This window comes from Pipra filicauda, unplaced genomic scaffold (genome assembly GCF_003945595.2).
Source record: "Pipra filicauda isolate LSUMZ 115617 unplaced genomic scaffold, ASM394559v2 scaffold60_size3304689_pilon, whole genome shotgun sequence".
Classification (NCBI taxonomy): Eukaryota; Metazoa; Chordata; class Aves; order Passeriformes; family Pipridae; genus Pipra; species Pipra filicauda.
In genome coordinates, this window is record NW_024104765.1 from 170290 (window position 1) to 190738 (window position 20449).

The 20449-nt window shown below is 44.2% G+C and overlaps 1 protein-coding gene across 6 annotated transcripts in view; it reads left to right on the forward strand.

The window, feature by feature from the left end:
- The first annotated feature begins 3908 nt into the window (after positions 1–3908).
- HTR1E (5-hydroxytryptamine receptor 1E) overlaps positions 3909–20449 on the forward strand; it is a 35325-nt gene continuing 18784 nt past the window's right edge. Inside the window, exons 1-3 of one of the 6 annotated variants that reach the window (XM_027743664.2) lie at positions 3909–4183; positions 19911–20179; positions 20273–20350. The gene's annotated coding sequence lies outside the window, so the exon portion shown is untranslated. Of the gene's footprint in view, positions 4184–4458; positions 4527–17579; positions 20180–20272; positions 20351–20449 lie in introns of those variants that run through there. The other 5 variants (XM_027743665.2, XM_027743666.2, XM_039388114.1 and 2 more) reach the window with 5 other exon arrangements.

Genomic DNA, 20449 nt, shown 5'->3' on the forward strand with positions numbered 1-20449 from the left:
GAGGTGATGAGCTTGCACTCTGATGATTAACTCACCATGTCAGAAGCTAAAGGCATATGAATCCCACATGAAGTGTATTAGCATTTGAGCAGCCAGCCCTGCAGACAGAAGGGAGGGGGTTACAGAGCACACTGTTGACAGCCACTCTGGTGGATTCTTCTTGCCCTGCTGAGACGTGCCTGGTGACATATCCAATGACTTCCTAGGGAAGAAGAAGCAACCTAAATGCAAAGAATGGATCGGGAAAGGAGAAGGGCAATACATTAAAGAAAGAGTAAAAGAAATCTACAGATAGCAACCAGCCAACAATTCCCTGCTGGATGTTTCCTGCCCAACAAAGCATGGCTCACTACGACTAGTTATACCTGAATTATCCAGAACTGCAGTAAGGGAGATGGTAGTTAGCCCACAAGATGGTCTCACACTACCTTTCCCCTTACATCTGCAGTTCTGCCATGATGGAAGTTTGGCAGACTGAGCAGGTGCATGCACACATATCTGAATGCATATGAAATCTTGTCTGAAAGGCATGTTCCTTTTCACAGCAAGACATCCGTGCCCATCTGAAAGGAAGCAACTTAGCAGGCTCTACATCATCTACCTGTAAATATGCCCAGGATATCACAGATCGGGTCTGAAGGAGTGTTGCTGGTATGCAGTAAGAGATGATCCAGAGATACCTGGAGATACAGAGATACCTCCCCACCATGCAAGCCGAGTACTTGTCCCCAGCACTATTTTGTGGGAACTGAAGAGTCCTTTTATCACTATTCAGAGCTGGGAAGATAAGACACAAAATTCTCTTGAGCACTAGCCTGGTATCACAATTACTGACTAATCCTGTCTCTATAGCCTGTCACAAGAACATTTTTTGGCAGTCATTTCAGCTCCTTTCACAGTCACACGAAATTAATTTAATAATTTTTTTAAAAAATCTAAAGAATAATGGGATTTAATTGACTTAATGTGAAGCTTTCTGGGCTGTCACTCCACCCAGCTTCCGATCAACTTGTAATCGTTCAGCTGTGAGTGACTGACATTTGTGTCTTTCATTAAGAGTCCATTGTCTCAGTTAAAATCCTTCCTTCCATGCTTAACTTTGTGTCATATTGCTTTTATTTTTCAAATCTGTATTTTCATTGTCAGGCACCCTGGACAGAGGGCTCTCCATGTGTATGGGATTGACACAGCTACCTCCTGCTCCTAGAAGCAGGTTTCACCTGTTGCTGCAGTGTGTTAGGGGAGGATGGGTGAGATGCAGAGTCACTGCCTGAGACAAGACACATGTCATGTTTTATACAATCATGCACATGTCTGAATAAATACTACTCAGTTTTTATTTGTCTGACCGGCATGATGATGGCCCCACTGAAATTTATGACCCTGTTATGGCTGATGTCATATGAACACATATCAGCCTTACCATCCTCCTCTAATCCCCAAACAAAAGTAAGAGATGTCAGAGACTCTATAGGAAGTCCAAGACAGAAACTCTCTTCAGCACTGATGACTGTAAAAAATGCTTGGGAATCTCATTCCTTTGTTGTTCAAAATTTGAGGAAAGTATTCAAGTCATCATTAATGAGATCCAGAAGTGTTTGGTCTTCTTGATCTGTGCCATCTTCCACTCCCATTTTAAACCACAGAGCCCTCCAGCAGTCTTAACACCAGAAAGCACCAGGATAGAATCACAGAATATGCCAAATTGGAAGGGACTCAAAAGGATCATTGAGTCCAACCCTTAGCCCTGCACAGGACCATCCCCAAGAGTCACAGCATGTGCCTGAGAGTATCATCCAAATGCTTCTTGAACTCAGATAGGCCTGGTGTTGTGACCATATCCCTGGAGAGCCTGTTCCAGTACCCAGCCACCCTCTGGGTGAAGAACCATTTTCTAATATCCAACTTAAACTTCCTCTGACACAACTTCAGGCCATTCCTTCAGGACCTGTCAGGGGTCACCAGAAGAGATCAGTACCGGCCCTTCTTCTTCCCCTCACGAGGAAGTTGTAGACTTCAGTGAGGTCTCCCCTCAGTCTCCTCTTCTCCAGGATGAACAGACCAAGCTGCTCCTCATACAGCTTCCCCTCAAGGCCCTTCACCATCTTCATTGCCCTCCTTTGGACACTTCTCAGTAGCTTAATATCTTTCTTATATTGTGGTGCCCAAAACTGCACCTAATATTCAAGGTGAGGCTACACCAGTGGAGACCAGGGCGGGACAAGCAACTCCCATGGCCAGCTGGCAATGCTTTGCCTGATGCCCCCAGGACACAGTTGACCCTCCTGGCTGCCAGGGCACTGCTGACTCATGTTCAACTTGCCACTGACCAGGACCCTCAGGTGCCTTTCTATGACACTGCTTTCCAGCATCTCATTCCCCAGTCTTTACGTACATCCAGGGTTACACGATTCCAGGGGCAGAATCCAGAACTTTCCCTTGTTGAACTTCATATGGTTGGTGATTGCCAGTCCTCTAATTTGTCAAGGTCTCTCTGCAGGGCCTCTCTGCCTTCGAGGGAGTCAACAGCTACTCCAAGTTTTGTGTCGTCTGTAAACTTGCTGAGTTTCCCTTCCAATTCTGTGTCCAAATCATTTATGAAGATGTTAAAGAGCACAGGGCCCAAGATGGAGCCCTGTGGAACCCCACTAGTGACAGGTCACCGCTCTAATGTTACCCTATTCACTATTACCCTCTGTGCTCAACCTGTGAGCCAATTGCTCACCCACCACATGATGTGTTTATCCAGCTGCGTGCTGGACATTTTGTCCATCAGGATTCTGTGAGAGTATCCTTCGCTAAAGTAGGAGAGACAGGAGCAGAGAATTAGTGGAAGGATTTTTAAACAAACAACACTCCACATTAAACCACAAGTATCTACAGCTGTGCAAAATAATATGATTTCTGGTTAGTGACAACTTCCTTAGACAAAGCAGAGGTTCTTTTACTTCTATTCTTCACTTATTGTTTTCCTTGTATCCCATGCATCCATCCTTGCTTAGAAAAGCAGAAACCTTTTAAGACTGTCCTGTAGCATTTTTATACCAATTGTCTGATGTGTGGGGAAGCTTCCATCCTACCTGTTTTGGCATAAAATATAGCATCAAAGTTGCATTTGGCAATGTAAACACTGCTGGTAAAAATTGTGTCATTCTCAGAGGGAACAGCTACTTGATTTTGAATCATTAATGGCCTCTAACTCTCTCTGGGGTACTTCCATAGGGTATCTGTCACTCTGTACAGGTTATACAATGTAGAACTGAGCGACTTCATTCCGGTGTGCTCAGACAGCGTGGATGCAATGTTATAATCACAAAACACGCTCGCAAACGCACATGGCTCACACCACAGCCCCGCCTGCTCCAGGAGCGCGTCTCCAGCACCGATCAGCACAGGGTGCTGACGGACGGGCTGCGAGGAGCGGGCAAGCCCCAAGCGGGCTCCAGGTTCCCAGACAGTCACCGCAGCAGGTACTAGCCCTCGTAAGCGCTCTGCCCGCCGACACACCTACTCTCCGCGCCGCTGCCCGCACCAGCGTGGGCTGAGCTCCAGCTGGGAGCGGGGTGACCCAGGCCCGCAGCCGGGCTCCAGGCAGGGCGGCAGCCGCCCGCCGACCCACGCCCCGAAAGGGCAGCGAGAGCGCCCCCGACAGGGGCCCAGCCCCCGCGCATCGCTGGCACGGACAGCGGCGACAGTCGTGCCTGAGCAGCGGCGGCAGCCACGCCGGGGAGCGGGGAGAGGCGGCGGCTCGGGGCCGGGGCCGGGCCTGGCCGGGTGTCCCCGCGGCTCACCCGGCTGTGGGCGGCCGGCGGTGCCCCCTGGCGGGCGCGGCCGGGCGGGGGCGGTGCCGGTGCCGTGTCCCCGCCGGCGCGGAGCGGAGAGGAGCGGAGCTGCCGCATCCTCATCCTTGCCTTGGCCCGGCCCCGCCGGCTCCCCCCGCCCAGGGGGGGGCGGGAAGGCAGCTAGCGCTGCCCGCAGTCGCGGCGCGCCCCGAAGTGGATCCGCACGGCGTTTTCCCCCCACCCCTCCGCCGCCGATAAATCCCAGTGCCGGGGGGTAGCGCAGCACTTGGCGGCTGCCGCGCTACGGGAAGGCGACGGAGCTCGGATCGTCCCAAACATCCCCTTCCCGGGGTGGCGACCCCCGCCCAGGGGCAGCAGGAGCCGCTACCGCCTGAGCCCAGGTGAGCGCCTGAGGCTGGGCAGGTGCGGGAGGAGGGATGGGACAGTGCGGGGGTCGCAGGGAGCTGCAGGAATGTACAGGGTGCTTCAGCTGGCATCCCCCGCTGCTGCCCGGAGGAGACGGGCTGCAAGGGGAAACCTCGTTAGCACAGGGGCGGGTAGGCAGCAGGCTGCCGCCCTGTAGTCACTCCTAAGTTTTCCTTCGTGAGCTTGAGACGGCTCCCGAAGGTGTCCTTGAGGGCTGCGCGGCTCCGGTGTCTGTGGGAACCATGGAGCGGGAGTGAGTAGCGGGGGTATCCCGCCCAGCGCGGCTTCCCCTCGGCGCCCAGCGCTCCCGTTGTCCCGGTAAGCAGCGTGCTCTCCAGGATTGTCCAGGTATCCCCAGTCGCTATTCGTGTTGGTGTGAGGTTGTCTTTAAAGTACCGGCCCTTTCTTTCAATAGGTGGAAAGGGCAGTGCTTTGCCCTCTGCTTTCCCGTGCCTGGGTGGGAGCTGAGTGGTGGAATGATTCACAGGATGTGAAAATAGTTGGTACTGTACGAGGTAGACTGTACTTCTCGCTTCAGGACTGGACCTCCAGGGGCATGAAATACAGCTGTTGGACTGTTGATCTACCTGTTAGTCTTTGTGACCCAAAACGAGCATCAGGTGGAATAGACACCTTCCTTTGGTCACAGTCTGGAGTCTCCTTCAATATAGATGTGTAGAGAGATAGGGGGCAGAGAACAGGGCTAGTTCATTTTGTTGTTTGTAACCAACCTTACACTTAAAGTCCATTATTTGGGTTCATGCTGACTCTAAATAATGGGCTATTAAAAGCATAAGGAATTTAATCTGTGTTTATTTCCTGGTGGCTGGGATTCTTACTGAAAAAATTCTGAAATGTTCAGCTTCAAAAGAAAGGAATTGGCATGTAATCTGGGTGTACTGGGGCTCTAAGTTTAAAAACAAAGCAAACAAACAAACAAAACCAGAAAAAACCCACACCAATCTGTAACTCCGATGATATAGAAATAGCACTACTTTGCCATAGAGAAACATGTAAGTATGGCATCCACACAGTAAAGTGCTTGTTAAATTCATGTGGGGGCTTAGGTGTCATGAGCTTCGGTGGAATTACTGAGCTGCTGAAGGCAAGGCTGAAGGCAAATGTGCTTCTGTGTTTCTCAAAACCAGGGCTTAAGTACTGCTCATTGAAGCATTCAGTCACATGAATCACAGTTGTTCAAAAGTTCAAGGCAAACCAAATCAGGGAAAATGTGGACTGAACAGCATCATCAGTCTCTCTGCACAGAACTAGGTAATCACTAGCGCTGTGGATTTTTCCTGTGGTTTTTTTAGGAGGTCTGTAAATATGGGGTGAGCAGTTCTTGACTGTCTTGAAATGCAGATTACAACCTCATAAGAGCCAGTAGCCCTCCATGATCGAGGGCTGGCTTCAGCCTACATTTGCATTTCAGTCACCTCTCAAACTCCAGGACTTGGGAGGGTAGCTTTCATATGTTCTACCCAATTTTAAAAGTGCAAGCACGTAGAGAATCTCTTATTTGGTAAGACTGTGATCTGCAATTCATTTACAAGCACCAAAACCAGATTATTGTCAGGCATCCGATAGATAGATAGTTGTCAGGAACCAGAGCACTTTCCAGCATGAAGAAAGAAAACATATAATTAAGATGTCCAAGGATTAGCATTTATTTCTAAGTAGCTTGGTTCTTCTGCAAGGTACTCTTTTATTCCTATGAAATTAGAAAATGGTACCTCTGCTGATGAAGTCCTGTACATGCTGAAATCATCTGTATCCTTGGGTATCTTCCCATTCTTTTCAGGATGCAGATAAATATGCCTACCTTACAAGCTCCAATAAAGTTAAGATGCACTTTCGCTTGTATTGTTCTTTAACAATTTGAGGAGCGTACTGACAGAAGCAGTGTTGGTTTCACAGTTCTGTGCTAGCCTGTTGCTTTTGATGATGTGCCTAGAGCTTTGTTGTTTTTTGTTTTTTTTTTCTTTTACTGTAAAACCCACCAGCTTCACCACGTGGCCACCTAAAGACAGTGATGTTGGCTTTAAAACTCGTGTATCCCTGATCCTGGTATGCCTGCTGAAATCCAGGTGTCCCTTACTGGCAATCGCATTAGTGAGTAGAAGGGGAACCTGGCAGCAGCCCCTCTTCTGACTGAGGGGTTTGGATTTATCATAACCTTCCTGTGAGAGTGACATTTAAGACATGAGGATCTCTTCCAGGACACAAAGGGAGTAGTCATGTATTGTAAGAAGGAAGAAAAAAATCTCAAAGTAAACAGTGAGAAAAGTCTTAAATCAGTTCAAAGCTATTTGGAGAGTCATTGGTCAAACAGTGGGAGGACACAATAAGTAAAAGTCACCAGGCCAAACTCATCTCCATCTAATTACATTAAGTCTGTCAAACTAATCCCTGACACAACTTGACTAAAAAAATATCAGTCTGGTTCTCCTTAATAAAGTAACTAGTGTATTAAAAACGTCAGCACCTATTTCTCCATAAGATCATGTATGTAAATACAGCTGCTTAGGGGCAGCCCTCATAAATTCAACAGGGTTTGACCTGTGTAAAATTAACTACCTGCCCAAGGTTTTACTTCTGCAAACAGATGGTGGAGTAGCCCTTCTGAACCTTTCTACATAGATAATTTGATGCTCTTGACAATCCTGGCAGCAACAAATGTGGAGTCTGCGGAGGTCTCTGCAGGAAGTTCTGCAGCTGCAGGTAAGGTCAGAATTTGAATGTAACTGAGGTGGAGATGTGATCTGCAGAAGTGAGATGAGGAACGCCAGGTGGGAAGCATCATGCTAACCTGGGAATAATCTGCTGCACAAATGTAGTATGGGAAGCAGCTTGCCTGGTAGAAGTTCTGCAGAAATAAAAAGCAGTGCTGAGAGAAAGCCTGACATCTCGCAGGGCTGCACAAGGAGGATTGCACCCTACAAAACATGTGGTGGGATTTGGTCCTGCGAGTAGGCATCGGTGAGATCTTGGCTGGAGGACTCTGCCAGCTGAGGACACAGCTGTTCAGTGTGTCAGCTACCTGGTAAGCGTGCAAGGAAGGGCTTAAAAATATGGTCTGAGGGAGATTGATCAGGCTTTTTAACCTGAAGAGTGGACTGAAGCAGGACATGCTCATAGCCCCCAGATCTATAAAAGAGGAAGGGTGTTATCTTCTCCCTGTGAAGCCAGCATGGGCTCAAGCCCTAGAGATACCAGTGTGCTGGACTGCTGAGAAACTTCCCATGGAAAAAGTTTCTAAAGGCTCAGTCACATTCATAGCAGCAGCTGTACTCCTATCCAGGCAAGGAGATAACCCTGAAAGAGTCACAGGGTGTCCTTAGATATCCTGGGCTTGGGTAGGACTTGGCAAGGGTGCTTTTGTAACAAGGAGCTCCTACTACAAAGGGATATCTTTCTTTGTCCCACAGACAGCAAAGTCATCTTGGACATAAGTATTTGGGCCTTTAAATTATATAGAATTCCAGGAAGCACATTGATCAGCCACAACATCTAACTCCTCTGCTCACATGGAACAACCCTTTTGCTTACTGTTTCTTCACATCCAGAAACAAGAAGGCAAAATGCCAAAACGAAGACCACCCTTTTAAAGACAGGGCTTAGTCTTACACATGGCAGTTGCCAAGGCTGTGGCTGCTGACTAAGTCTTCCTGGATGCCAGTTTCCCTTCTGTCGCCTTTGCTGGCTGAATCCTTTCAGTTAGGTGGCAGTTTCTTGGGCTATAGAGTCTGCTTGCTCTCCCTGGACCTGCAGGGAAAGCACCTCCTTATCCCACTGCTGTGGCCAGGGGACATTTCCACTCCTGCCTCTGCTCTGGATTTCACTCCACACTGCCAGAGTTTCCTTCTTCATTACCCACAAGGGCTGGCTACTTCCCTTACCAAAGAGCTTGTGGGACATGGGGTGCAGCCTTTCCCTGCTCAGCCTCACTCTTGCGGGAAGACACAAAAGGACATCTCCACTGGAAGCAGGCAAATCAAGTATTTGTCTGTTGCAGAAGCTCATAGTAAAATTGCTTCTGAGGGTTACCCATGTCCTCTCAGGGGTCTGTCTGGGATCCTAAAAATGAAAAAGCTTATTCAATCTCTGCAGTACTCTCAAAAAGGCATGGTGGTACAATATCAGCAGCTCACCAAATACAATTTAAAAGCTAAGGCAGCACATTGCTAGCCCCCAGCATTGCCACTTGGTTGCTACCACTGGAAACCCTCTTCTTTCACACTTCTGGTCAAATGCCACAGCTTCAGGTTGGCAGGGAACAGGCTGCACTGAGACCTCCAGCACCACCCTTGCAGAATTATCCTTCTTTTCCTGAAAGACTTTTCAAGTTTGGATATCCTGGGGGAATATCATGCTGATAGCTTCTAATTATGCTGCAGTTGATTTACCAGTTTATGCCTATTTAAGAGCTAGAAGTCATGGAAGGCCAGGATGGATCCCTTTAATGAGCCTGCGTTTCAGATGTAGCAGTATCTCTTTGGAAGAGCTTTCAGAGAAGGGGTCAGACACATATCCATCTCTCCAAGTTGGACAGCCCAGTCCCAGTGTGGGCTACCTGAGCCCTTGGCTGTCTCCTGTCCCTACAGACACCTTCTTCATGCCTCTAGGTGTTTTTGCAGCTACCTGTGCTGTGGCAGCATGTCATCATAGCAAAATGCTCTCTTGAACTGTGCTCCTTGGGTTGGGCCTGGAGCTGCTTCTGTCTCTGAGTGTCTTTCCTGTAGGAGATGAATTTGAAGCCAAGCATATAAGCTGAAAAGTACCATTCAGAAAGAGATTTATGGTCCTGTTTCATCTGGGATGCATATGTGGAATTATTCCCTGCCTGAAAGCACTGACTCAGAGCTCACATGTAAATTGCCGGGATAATTCCACTATTCTGTGTTTCACAGAATTAAGTGTTCTCTGCCTTGCTTCAAGTGTTTGGTTAATGAAAATCTTTCAGTTTTCTCCTAGAGAGAGTTTTGTAGACTGTTGGGCTGTACTATGTCTTTCTGACTTGCAAACACACAATGACTACCAGTCAAACTAATATCCTAATTTTAAAATGGACAGCTTCCCATCAACACCACATTCTTGCAGTAAGGTTTTTCATTAGTAGCATTTCTCATGTATGAGAAGTTCTGCATGAGGGAAAATACCTGGAGCTTAGCAAAACTGTATCTGTGCTGTGTCTTAACTTCACATCCCAAAAAATCCAAAGGTGCAAAACTGAAGTCGGCTGCCCGGCAAGATCCTGTCGTGGGAGTGGGCGATTGTAATACACAGGCATAATTCACAGGTTTATACAGCCAATAACTTAATTTTGATCCATTTACAATGACAATTCATTAAAGGACAGAAATAACAAAACAAAGTAATTCCTAAACTGCTGAAATAGATTAGGTTCAGTAGTTATCGCCCAATTTTCAAACTGAGTGAGGTCTGAAGTGGGTTACACAAGCGGGCACACATACATTTTCTTTACTAGATGTTTTCCCACTGATTCTACCAGGCTTCTCAGGGTCAGAACAGCATGTGCCTGCTCTGACCAAAGTGAAGTGGTCCAGCTGGGTGCACACATGTACCCAGCTCTCTGCTTGATGCTGCTTGCTGTGGTAGCTGTCACTGCTCAGGTGGTTTTCTGTACAATTTGCATTTCCCTGAGTTGTGACAGTCAAGAATCCACCTTTCTCTTTTTGATGAGCTGTTATATTTCATAAACTAGCATAAACTAGCCAAGCAGTCTCACAGGGCTGTAAATATTTGATAAAAACTTTGCACGGTGTGAGTGTGAACTGCACAGTGTAAGAGACAGCTAAAAATCAAATTGTGCTGGGCATTATCTTCTTGAATTAAGAGCCCAGATTATCACTGGTTTTGTTTACTGGACTGAAACAAATATCTGAAATTCCTGAATAGTTGGACAAATTATGCATTAGGAGCTTGTATGAATAGAGCATTCACCTGGGTTAAAATTGCACTTTCCTGCTGTATGTGTATGAGCCTTTCTCTGGGCTGCCTTTCACACAGCAGCTTCTTGCTGAGCCTTAGGAGAGCTTTCAGGGATATTAAAACACAGACTGTTCCTCTGAAAAACAGTGATCATCTTGTCCATATTTGAATTCTTCCTGTGGGTCCTCAAAACAGCTAACCCATCAGACACATAGGGAAGGCCAAGAGGAGGTCTCATTAGCTATTTGAGCCTTTTGCTGTTAGGAAGCCTATGGTCTCCTTCTTCAGATATTTTCCAGTTGTGTCAGGTAATGCATGGATACAAAAGAAATCCCCCTCTTTTGTATCCATGTAGACATAGCTATAGCCCAACAGTCTACAAAACTCTCTCTAGGAGAAAATGGAAAGATTTTCATCAACCAAAGAAAAGAGAGTAAGAAATAGTAGTAAATTCTTAATCTAGTACTAGAAATAGTAGTTTTCCAAAATCATTACAGTTTGTGCTTGAAGGCTGGTGTCAGAAGACCTCCTATGATGGGACTGTCCTTCCTGGCTGAGCCTTGGTGGGGTCCAAAATGCTGTGTCCGATTTTTAGGGGCAGGGACTACAGTTCTAGTTGCTCCTACTTGTGGAGAAGTTCGTAAAAAGAAAGTAGGGAAATTTCTACATAGAATTTTTCTTATCATGATTAAAGAAGTGAAACTAGCCCTGCATTTAACCTGTTAATTGTGATGATTTCTGTCCTGTAGAGTTTGAGGCAACCACAGACTTTCTCTTCTTTCTGGTAGATGCAGAAGTGTCCGTGAAAGAGGAAGAAATCTTCCATTAATAGCAATGATGCCAAATTTGCTCTGAAACCTTCTCATATTAAATGACAATTGACATTTTTAATGACTTAGTGTAGTCCAGTTGTCTGTTTGAAAAGGCTACAGTATTTAGTGTCAAAATACCAGTTTTCTATCACTGTTGGTTTTTGTCTCTGAGTTATGATTTAACATATATACTAAGCTGCTAAAAGTAAATGCATGTCATACAAAAGTAAAGCTTACTTATTTTCCCAAATATTTGATAATAGAAGAACTATTTTCAAACACAGAAGAAAAAACACATCATAAAGAAAACTAGAGCCACAAGAGATTTCGGCACAGCTTGTTTTGAGGCAGGTTTGATATGTAGGTGGGTGATAAATATACTGGGATTTGCTGGTGGAGATATTTGCAATTTTTTCGCTTGGTGTCAAAAAGCACGTCATGGATGTTTGGAAACTTACAATCGTGCTGTTTCTGTTAACTGTTCCTGTTAATAAGTGCTAGCAGAGAACCCTGCCCAATGCTGCTGAAGGGCAGCCAGAAGAACAAGTGAGAACATCCTCAGCAAGCCCTAGGGACATCCAAGATCAGGGCGGAAGCTGAGCTTGAGGTTTATATTAAGGTACCATTTTACATTACCAGGAAAGCTTAAATCTAGATTGTAGGCAGGTCCAGACACCAGGCCCAGGGGAGAAGTGAGGACTTGGCCCAATTACAGCAGTATATTAGAAGAAAAAATCCTGTCAATTTTCTTGAGTCCCTGATATCTATACAAATTCGCTGCATGTGTTTTGGGATTTTGTCCACATCCTTTAGACACTGTAGATGCCAACTGGAGCCAGTAGAGGTTTGGGAACTGCTGAGAATGTAAATGAGTTATTAATATATAAATCAGATAGGGGAGAAAATATTACTTAAGTGTCTTCCACACCATATTGAAACATTTTGCTTTTCTTAAGCCCATTTTCTTTACTCTTTGGTTGCTGAGGGAGTTTTCTAAGGTAAACTGCTATTATCCTGGCTCCTTTATAATTTGGGGGATTCAGCAGATGTGAATGGAGCTAAGTGCAGGCTCTTTCCCAGGCAAACACTTCCCAATGTGAAGTTTTTGCATACACTGTATATGAGATCCAGGCTGCGTCACACTTAAAACGATCCTGTAGCTTTCCCTCATGGACAAGGTGGGCTGGCATTCATCACCATCTTCTGGCCACACTCAATCCCACTCTGTGAGACTTGAGACCATGGAACAAGTATCTCATTACTCCCTATGTCTATATTCACCCTGGCTGTCCCTTGCAAGTGCTTCTGCCTGGGCATCAGAGGAGCATTGGAAAAATCCAGGGATTGAAAGAGTGGTTCCAGAGCAGCCAGGGACAAATGATGGAGAGAAACCTGAGAGTTTTCACCCTTAACTAAAGCAGTTTTCCAAAAGTGAATGACGTTGAGTTGCATCCATCTCCCATGCTTTATGAGTGTTTCAGGTATGACCAGCTCCTGTGTCACTGACCACCCTGGTACAGGTATGGGGAGCTCATGGGGCTCTCCCTGCTGTGCAGCTGTGTCCTGGGACCTCTGGGACCTCCAGGAGCACACAGCCAGGAGCAAGCAGTAGGGCTGTTACTGCAGACTGTGGAGCTAGAACTTAGAACGTAAAATGTAAAAGTAGGTTAAAAATGAGGAGGTGAGCATTTATCTCATCTTCTAGTTTAATTTTTACAGTGCACCTTAATTCAATCTTCTCTTTTTCGTGTATAGCACATTCTAGTGCAACCATTGAATAAGACATTCACCTAATGTTAAGAGCCACAGTAAAATAGTCCTTATTTACTGATACATTTATAGCCAAGAAGCTTGCAGACAGCACGCTCTGAGCTGTGTGATGATTTTAATGTGAGGGTGGCATTTTCATGGATAAAATTTCCATTATTTCATAACCAAGCTATTGTTTCCTAACCAGGCACACAATAGGCATTATTCAGAAGGGGAGAAAAAAAAATATTTCTTTCAGAAATTATATTTTGGGTGCATGTAATACCTCTCTTCTCTGTGTATTTAATTCATGATACTGTTGATACCATGGTCTATTTTCAGAAAAATATGTTTTCTCTCTGAAACTGACTTATAAAATAAATTTTTAAAGTATTGTCTTCAGCAGGCAAAGCATGGTAGTAATTTTATTTTTAGTATTTTAAGCATAATGTTTTTACATTGTTGATTCAACAACATATATCTTAATGGAACTTTTAATGTAACAGCCTTTAAACAATTTCACTATCTACTCCAGCAGTACCAACTCTGATCTAATTTTGGGCCCTTTTAGATAGAATACTTTAAGCTGTTTCATGAGGCATGAAATCCTGCATGAGTGGTTCAAACTGTGTGTAATACAAGGCTGAGCAATACTGCGTGATCATGAAAATTATTCTGAAAATCAATCAGTGGGAATTTTCACTTTTGCTGGAAGGTTTTTTGGCAGATAGAGTGTGGGGGGGCAGGAAACAGCATGTTATGGGGTTGAAAGGAGCTTAAAGTATACAATACATATGAAAGTAGACCTTGGCCAGTGATTGCCAGCCAGATGATGGTAAGAAAATCATCAGCAAGCTATGCCCACTGATAAATGTCACATCCTAACAGTGCCTAACAGTGGAGCTAAATAGACAAAAATTCCTTGGTGGCTCCTTGCATTCCCGCACTGAAGTGTCAACACAGAGAGATCTAGCTGGTCAGTGCTTCTTACAGAATCAATGTTGCCTTCAGAAATGTCTCTGGACAACTGACTATTAGTAGGTCTCCAAAATGGTGTCTCTTTACCTAATTCCTCTGGTCCCTCAAAATTTGTATTCAATTTCTATTCCATGTCTGTCAGATGTGCTACAAAATAGTGCCCCAAACTGCTGATTTCGTCTGCTTCTTAGGCATAAGCTTTTTTTGAAGCCATTTCGAGGACATTTTTGATCCTTCATCATCAGTTTGGGCAGATATGTTGATGCATCACCTACTTCCAATTACCCTCCAGTGTTAACCTTTTTGTGGTAGCATTTATCCCCAGTTACGTTATCTTTCACACCGAATTCACACATGGACGTGGATATAGTCAGCACCTTTGGAAAGAACTGGAGTGCCTCTGATCATGTAGAGATCTCTATACCTTCACCTGTAAACTCTTTTCTAAATCAATGTCATTCAGGCAAAAATAAATACTTCTTATGACCCAAAAAAACCCTTGCATTTTTATGACATTTCATGTTCCAAACATAACCTAGCTAAGGAGAAAACCATTTCTTATGGTGCTGATGGGGATCAAATGTGAGCTCTGTTCTCCTGCACCTGCAAACTCTGTTAACGTCCTCATAAGTAAGATATATTTAGCATCAGCTATTTTAAAAAAAACAAACCTACTTCATTAAGTAGAAAGTATTATTGTTATATATACTCCTTCTGAGACTACACAAAGGAAAGGGTCTGGGTTTGGTTGAGGGAGGAGTCCTACTGGTGAACTTTAGTTGTACCAGCCCACTGGTTCTTCTATATTTGGGGTTTCTCAAAGCAATGTCTTTCCAGGGTGTTCAGATAGAGGGCAGGGAACTCAGTTCTGATTTTCTTCAGCCTTTCCAGAATTCTGACTTTGGTGAGACTTTCAACCACCTCAGTATTCCTCAAGTGAGCTTTTTTTCAATTTTTCCTTAGTTCTGTTGCACCTGGTCACTGCTTGCAGGCAAGCAGCAGAACCACTCATACGCAGGGGGAGGGAACTGGTCCTGAAAATGCAGCCCTGGGTAAGAGGAGACACAGGCTGCACTCCCAGATGAGTGGTGCCCTTGCTAATCCTACTTCACAGAGGAGCCAGGTCACATAATCTCTTAAGGTCCCTTCCAGCATGGCAAATGCAGGACTTGGCTCCTGTATTTTTATAGCATCACGTAAGTGGCATCTTCATGCTCTTCAGAGAGGCTGCCAAAACTTCCACTTTATTGTGGAATAATAATAATAATAAACCAATAAAATGTGGTTCAATATCCTCCATCCCAGCTCTCAGCGATTACGCTTATCTTCTCTTTGCCAATGTTAAATCATCTGACAAAGTTCTTGCAGTGTAGCATGTTGTCTAAAAACTATTCATCCCACATCTCTCTCATTCTTTGCAATATGGGGAATATGCACACCACCATAAAGAAGCACTCAGGAACAGAACAAACACTGAGGTAGGGAATATCCCTGGAACACTTCAAAACTGTTGTAGTTGTGTAGATGATGTGCTAATCCCCTCCATTTCTTGCCAGTGCTTTCTCTTGAAACAATAGGTGATGCTTTCTCTTGGTGTGCTCTCTCTAACAGCCTAGACTTAACAGGCTGACACTCAAGGGAAGTAGGTAACTGCTTCCCTTTAGTCTAGAAGTCAAGACCAAACAGAAACCTCTACAGAAGCCATATGGAAGCTGGACGAAGAACTCATTGCCCTGTCAAGAGCTAATGACGGTGAGACCGAAGGGGAGAGAAATTTCCCACTAACAAGCAGAACCATCCTCCCTCTTAGCTCGCATTTGTAGCCCTATGCATGTTCCCAACACCCCACGCAGGGCTGTGGGGATAGGATCCCTCGCTCCCTGTCACAGCCGTGAATGGCCAAACCAGCACCCCCCATGAGACACCCTGCTTTCTGTACGCTTACTCTCTTATATCTGCATGCTTCTTAAAAGGAGTTATTAAAGACTACCTGGAATGTTTTGACATGTTCTTCTGATTTAAGGGCATCAATTTCAGCTACTGTAGCTCTGGCAGTACTGGTTTTGCTATTTCCCTCAATTCCCAGCAGAAATTAAGCAGAGGATCTGAGATTCAGATGTTTGAGATTAATGGGATTACTCAGGTATGGAAGCAGTGACAAAATGGAAAGTTATTCCTAGTAGAAAACGTAATTAGTCCCTTTCAGATCTTCAGTTTGACAGTAGTACTAGCATCAATTATTCTCTGTAGGGAATATTCCATTTTAACGAGGTTCACCGTAATATCATCCTTTCCCAGTAGTATTGGAGGAGAGAAGGCCTGTTCAAATTGTTATCTTCCTACCTTGAGATTTTTAACATTTGAGCCTCCTACTTATCATCTAATACTTTGCCTTGGCTTCAGCACCTGAACAATTCCTCTATTCTCAAGTGTCTGGAAATGAATTCTTTTTTTTCCTTTTTTTTTCCCCTTTTCATTTCTGGAAGGAGTCTGCGATCAACAATGTTTCCAAGCTAAAAGGTATTATTACAAGTAAAGCTAAAATCCTCAGTGTGTGGAAAACATGTCAAAATAATCTGGCAAAGCTATAAGGCTGGGTCTTGGGGAGAAAAGGTAGCTCTATTGTATTGGTTTCAGCTTAATCGGGAAACTGTGTCAACTCTGGGTCTCAACTCCTGCTCCTGCAGGTCACAGAAACTCTTCCGAGCACGCCATCTGCAGCTTCTTCCAAAGTTATTAAATTGTCAAACTCTGAATTCCTCAGGTGCAAAATACGCTGTATTTTTAAGAGTGGTGCTGCTGTCCTAGTGCATGCTTCTTGGAGAGTTTAACAGAGCTAGATGCAGTTTGTGCTGTTAGGTTTTCTCAGGCCAAGGAGATTCTTCTTCCCTCCATGCCAGCATTGGTGATGAAACCTCACGGCCCTATGCAAAAGTCACACTTTCACTTAGTTTCTCACCCTGCTGTTCCCTCTCCCATTTTGCCATCTATAATCCAAAAATACTGTCTCCAGTTTAGATTTAGATGCACAGCTGTGTGACTCAATCCCCTAGATAGGTTTGATAATCAGCCTTTATGCACAGCTCCAAGTTATTTTCAGTAGAGGACTGCTGAAAATAAGCAGAGAAAAAATTTAAAGAAATTGTAAGTAATCTCCTTTCCCACACCTCCATATTGGGACACTCTGTGGGTAAACATCTCTGAATAAAGCTGTTCTAAACTAAATAAATCACTGGCTTTGGTGGGTATAAAATGAGGCTGGCAATAAAACCTACATAAAATCGCATCAAGATGTTGAAATCCTACCCAAATGCAATGGGACTGGTGTGCCCTGCTGCCAGCGCACCCAGCCACAGCAGCTCACAAGCGCTGTACCCTGATGTGGCCCATTTCTGCCTATGTGGACTTGCTGTTCAGATGTCCAGAGCAAATTGCCAGCTCTTTGCTCAAGTGACACCTCGGGAGGTGGTGAGACAAAATGAAGTCACTGTTGTGACACAAAGTGTAGAGAGGGTATGATGAAACTGGTGAAGGATCTGGAGCACAGGTCTTATGAAGAGGAGCTGAGGGAGCTGGGGGTGTTTAGCCTCAAGAAAAGGAGGCTCAGGAGAGACCTTATCACTCTCTACAACTACCAGAATGAAAATTGTAGCCAGGTGGTGGGTCGGTCTCTAAGCTAGAGAACAAGAGGAATAAGCCTCAAGCTGCACCAGGGGAAGTTTAGATTGGGTATTGGGAACAATTTCTTCACTGAAAGGGTTGTCAAGCATTGTAGTGGTCTGCCTGGGGAAGTGGTAGAATCACCATCACTGGAGGTATTTAAAAGACATGTAGATGTGGCACTTAGAGACATGGTTTAGTGGTGGACTTGGCAGTGCTGGGTTAATGGTTGGAATCGATGATTTTAGAGGGCTTTTCCAACTAAACTATTCTGTGATTGCCACAGCTGGACAACATCCAGCTTCAGCCCATGGGGCCTCCAGAAGGGTTACTAAGCTGGATGCTTTTTAAGAGCTCCCAAAAATGTTTGTGTTCAGCAGGGAAGCTCTGCTGTCTCTGCAAAAGCAGAGGGCTCCCACAGAGATGTTTGCTACTGGCTGTTATGTTATACAGGCAGTCCAGTTGTCATAGGGTCTTAGATGAAAATGAAAAGGCATGTTTAAATCTAGTTGTGCTGAATAACTTGATTAGTTGAAGCATTTATGATAATTGTATTGAAACCCTCATTTTCATTGATGGGGTTGTTTTTGCAAATTATTAACAATTACAGGTCACCCTTGAGATGAAAGCATCTTAAACCTTGTTCTAAAAGCTTTTAAAAAGTAATTCATATCTTATTTACTCTGTCACCAGATCATTTAATGTGCTAATGCACTGGGAATGTCGAGCTGTGCTGATAAGAGCAGAGTTTTCCTTCTGTTCGTTTTTATTCCTATGTAAATATAATTAAGGCAAGAAGTGTCTTAGGGGCGCCCGATCACATGCATCAAATTAGCTCCCTTTTTGCCTTGTAAGGCCAACACACACAGAATTGCAAGGTTTCTGGGAAAGAGCCATGGCTTAGGGCAGCACCTTACATATTCGGCCTCTGAGCCCTCACCTATGCTGGCTCTATGCAGGGAATCCTCAAGGGTCATTCACTGGGAACTAAATACCTGTCTCATCTTCAGCATGGCAACAGACCCAGCAAGTACCTCTGGAAATACTGTCATATTTCATGTTAGGTTGGTGCTTAAGGTGTTCTGAATTTAGGTTTGTATTGAAGCAAGACTCCAGCAAACATCGAGTCTTGGGAAAACTGGAATTGAGGAATTTTGGAGTGATTCTTCCAAAATTTGCGGGGAAATGGAAATCTTTTCACTATCTGCTGAAAGCTTTGTATTAGATCTGTGAAAAAAGGTATGGAGTGATATAAAGAGCTCATGCATCTGCATATCTGAGAACAGGAGCCAACATGCTCCAGCAAAGCTTTAATGTATCACAGGGAAGAGTACATCAGGGCACACTGAAAACATCCAAGATACAGGGGAGGACAATCTTTGGGCAGAGTTATATCTTTAGGATAAAGTTTGAAATTTGGTAATTATTCTCTAAAGCACCACAAGGAACTAGCAGTATTCAGTGGGGATGAGGTAAAGATAACTTCATCCATCTGCTGGAGGCTTCAGTTTCTCAGAGACCAGGCTCTCTGATAAAGGGTGACTTGATCCCAGACTACCTAGCGAGCAGTCATTTGAGTTAGTCACCATACAGACAGAGTAATTTAGGCAGTGGTCTATGCATGTTGATGACCCCTACAAACCAGACTGATTTTGATTTAGTGGCCAAGAGTGGTTTCAGATGCTTGATATAAGACCTTTTCAGATAAGGAGCCTATTGTGACTTGGTCAAACCACTCCATCACTACACTATATAATTTGAAGCATATAATTTGACACTATGTAATCCATCAGAGTTCATCTATCTCAACTGAAATGACTTTGTACATGAATATATGAAATTCTAATGCTGTCCCATTTTCCAGTTCCCATAAATTAAATGTGTTCAGTAGAAGACTGAGAACGTATAAGATCATCTCTCTGCCCTTTTACATTGACAAAGGTTGTAGCAGACTACAACTGAAAAGTAGTCATTACTTTAGTCACAAAAGACCCTAGAGTGAACACAATACAAAAAGAGAATTAATAGTATGTTACCTGTGTACGATGGGACTGCAGACAGACACTGAAGTGTCAATAACTTGAAGTGAGAGTGGCTGCTGTTGTTGCCTTTTTTTTTTTCTTCAAACTACTCCAACATCCTGTGCCAAATAATTTTGACAGCTTTCAGCTACGAGGGAATACATAGGCAAAATTTACTGCTATAAACATATATTTAGGAGGAGGATGGAGTAATTTTCTGTGCTAACCACTGTGCCGTCAGTACACTGTTGAATTGTGAGTGTTTACTGCATGATGTGCATAGTGTCTGAAAAAACATTGTTTTTTCGTTTCTGTTTACATGGCTTTTTCTACACTAGTTTCACCATTTTAGCAAAATATCAAATACAATTGTCTTTCCTAGGTTTCAGCTGAGAGATCGACCGGAATAGCCAGTCAATATAACAATGCTCACAAGGATGCAGGGATGAAGATAAGACAAACCATAGTAAGCTTGGTAGTATAGCAGCATCATTAACCTTTTTTTTTTTCCTGCACTATATTTTTCACAGACAAGAGCGTTAGTAATTTTAACTTTGATTGAGAACTGCTATTATCCACTCACAGCATGTGGGAGCAAACAGGCACTTGGATAAATCACAAAAAAAGAAAACCACTTAGCATGCTGCTTCCCTCAAAAACACTTTTTCTGAAGGTATAAAGCTGAGTGCTGCAGGGAGAGCATGTGTGAAGAGAGAAGCAAGGCTACAACAGCCCAAGGAAGCATGCTCAAGGTCAGCCTCTCTCACAGAAGACTGGGAGGTCACGTTTGATTTAGAAGGTATTCTGATATGTTTAAAAAATTTAAGTAATTAAATAATTCAGTGAATAAAAGCCATCAGGATTCTAATGCAGTGTTAATGGGGTCTTTCAGAAATCGTGAAGATGATTTTCCTGAGTGACATAACTGCAGCCATTAGCAAACTTATCCAAGAGCAATCATCCATTAAAGGTGAGTGCCTGCACTTCCTCAATGCAGAGTAGCATGAGGAGCAGCACAAGCATTCTTGTTTGCAACCGCTGAAATGAGACACCAATGAATAACTTCTGA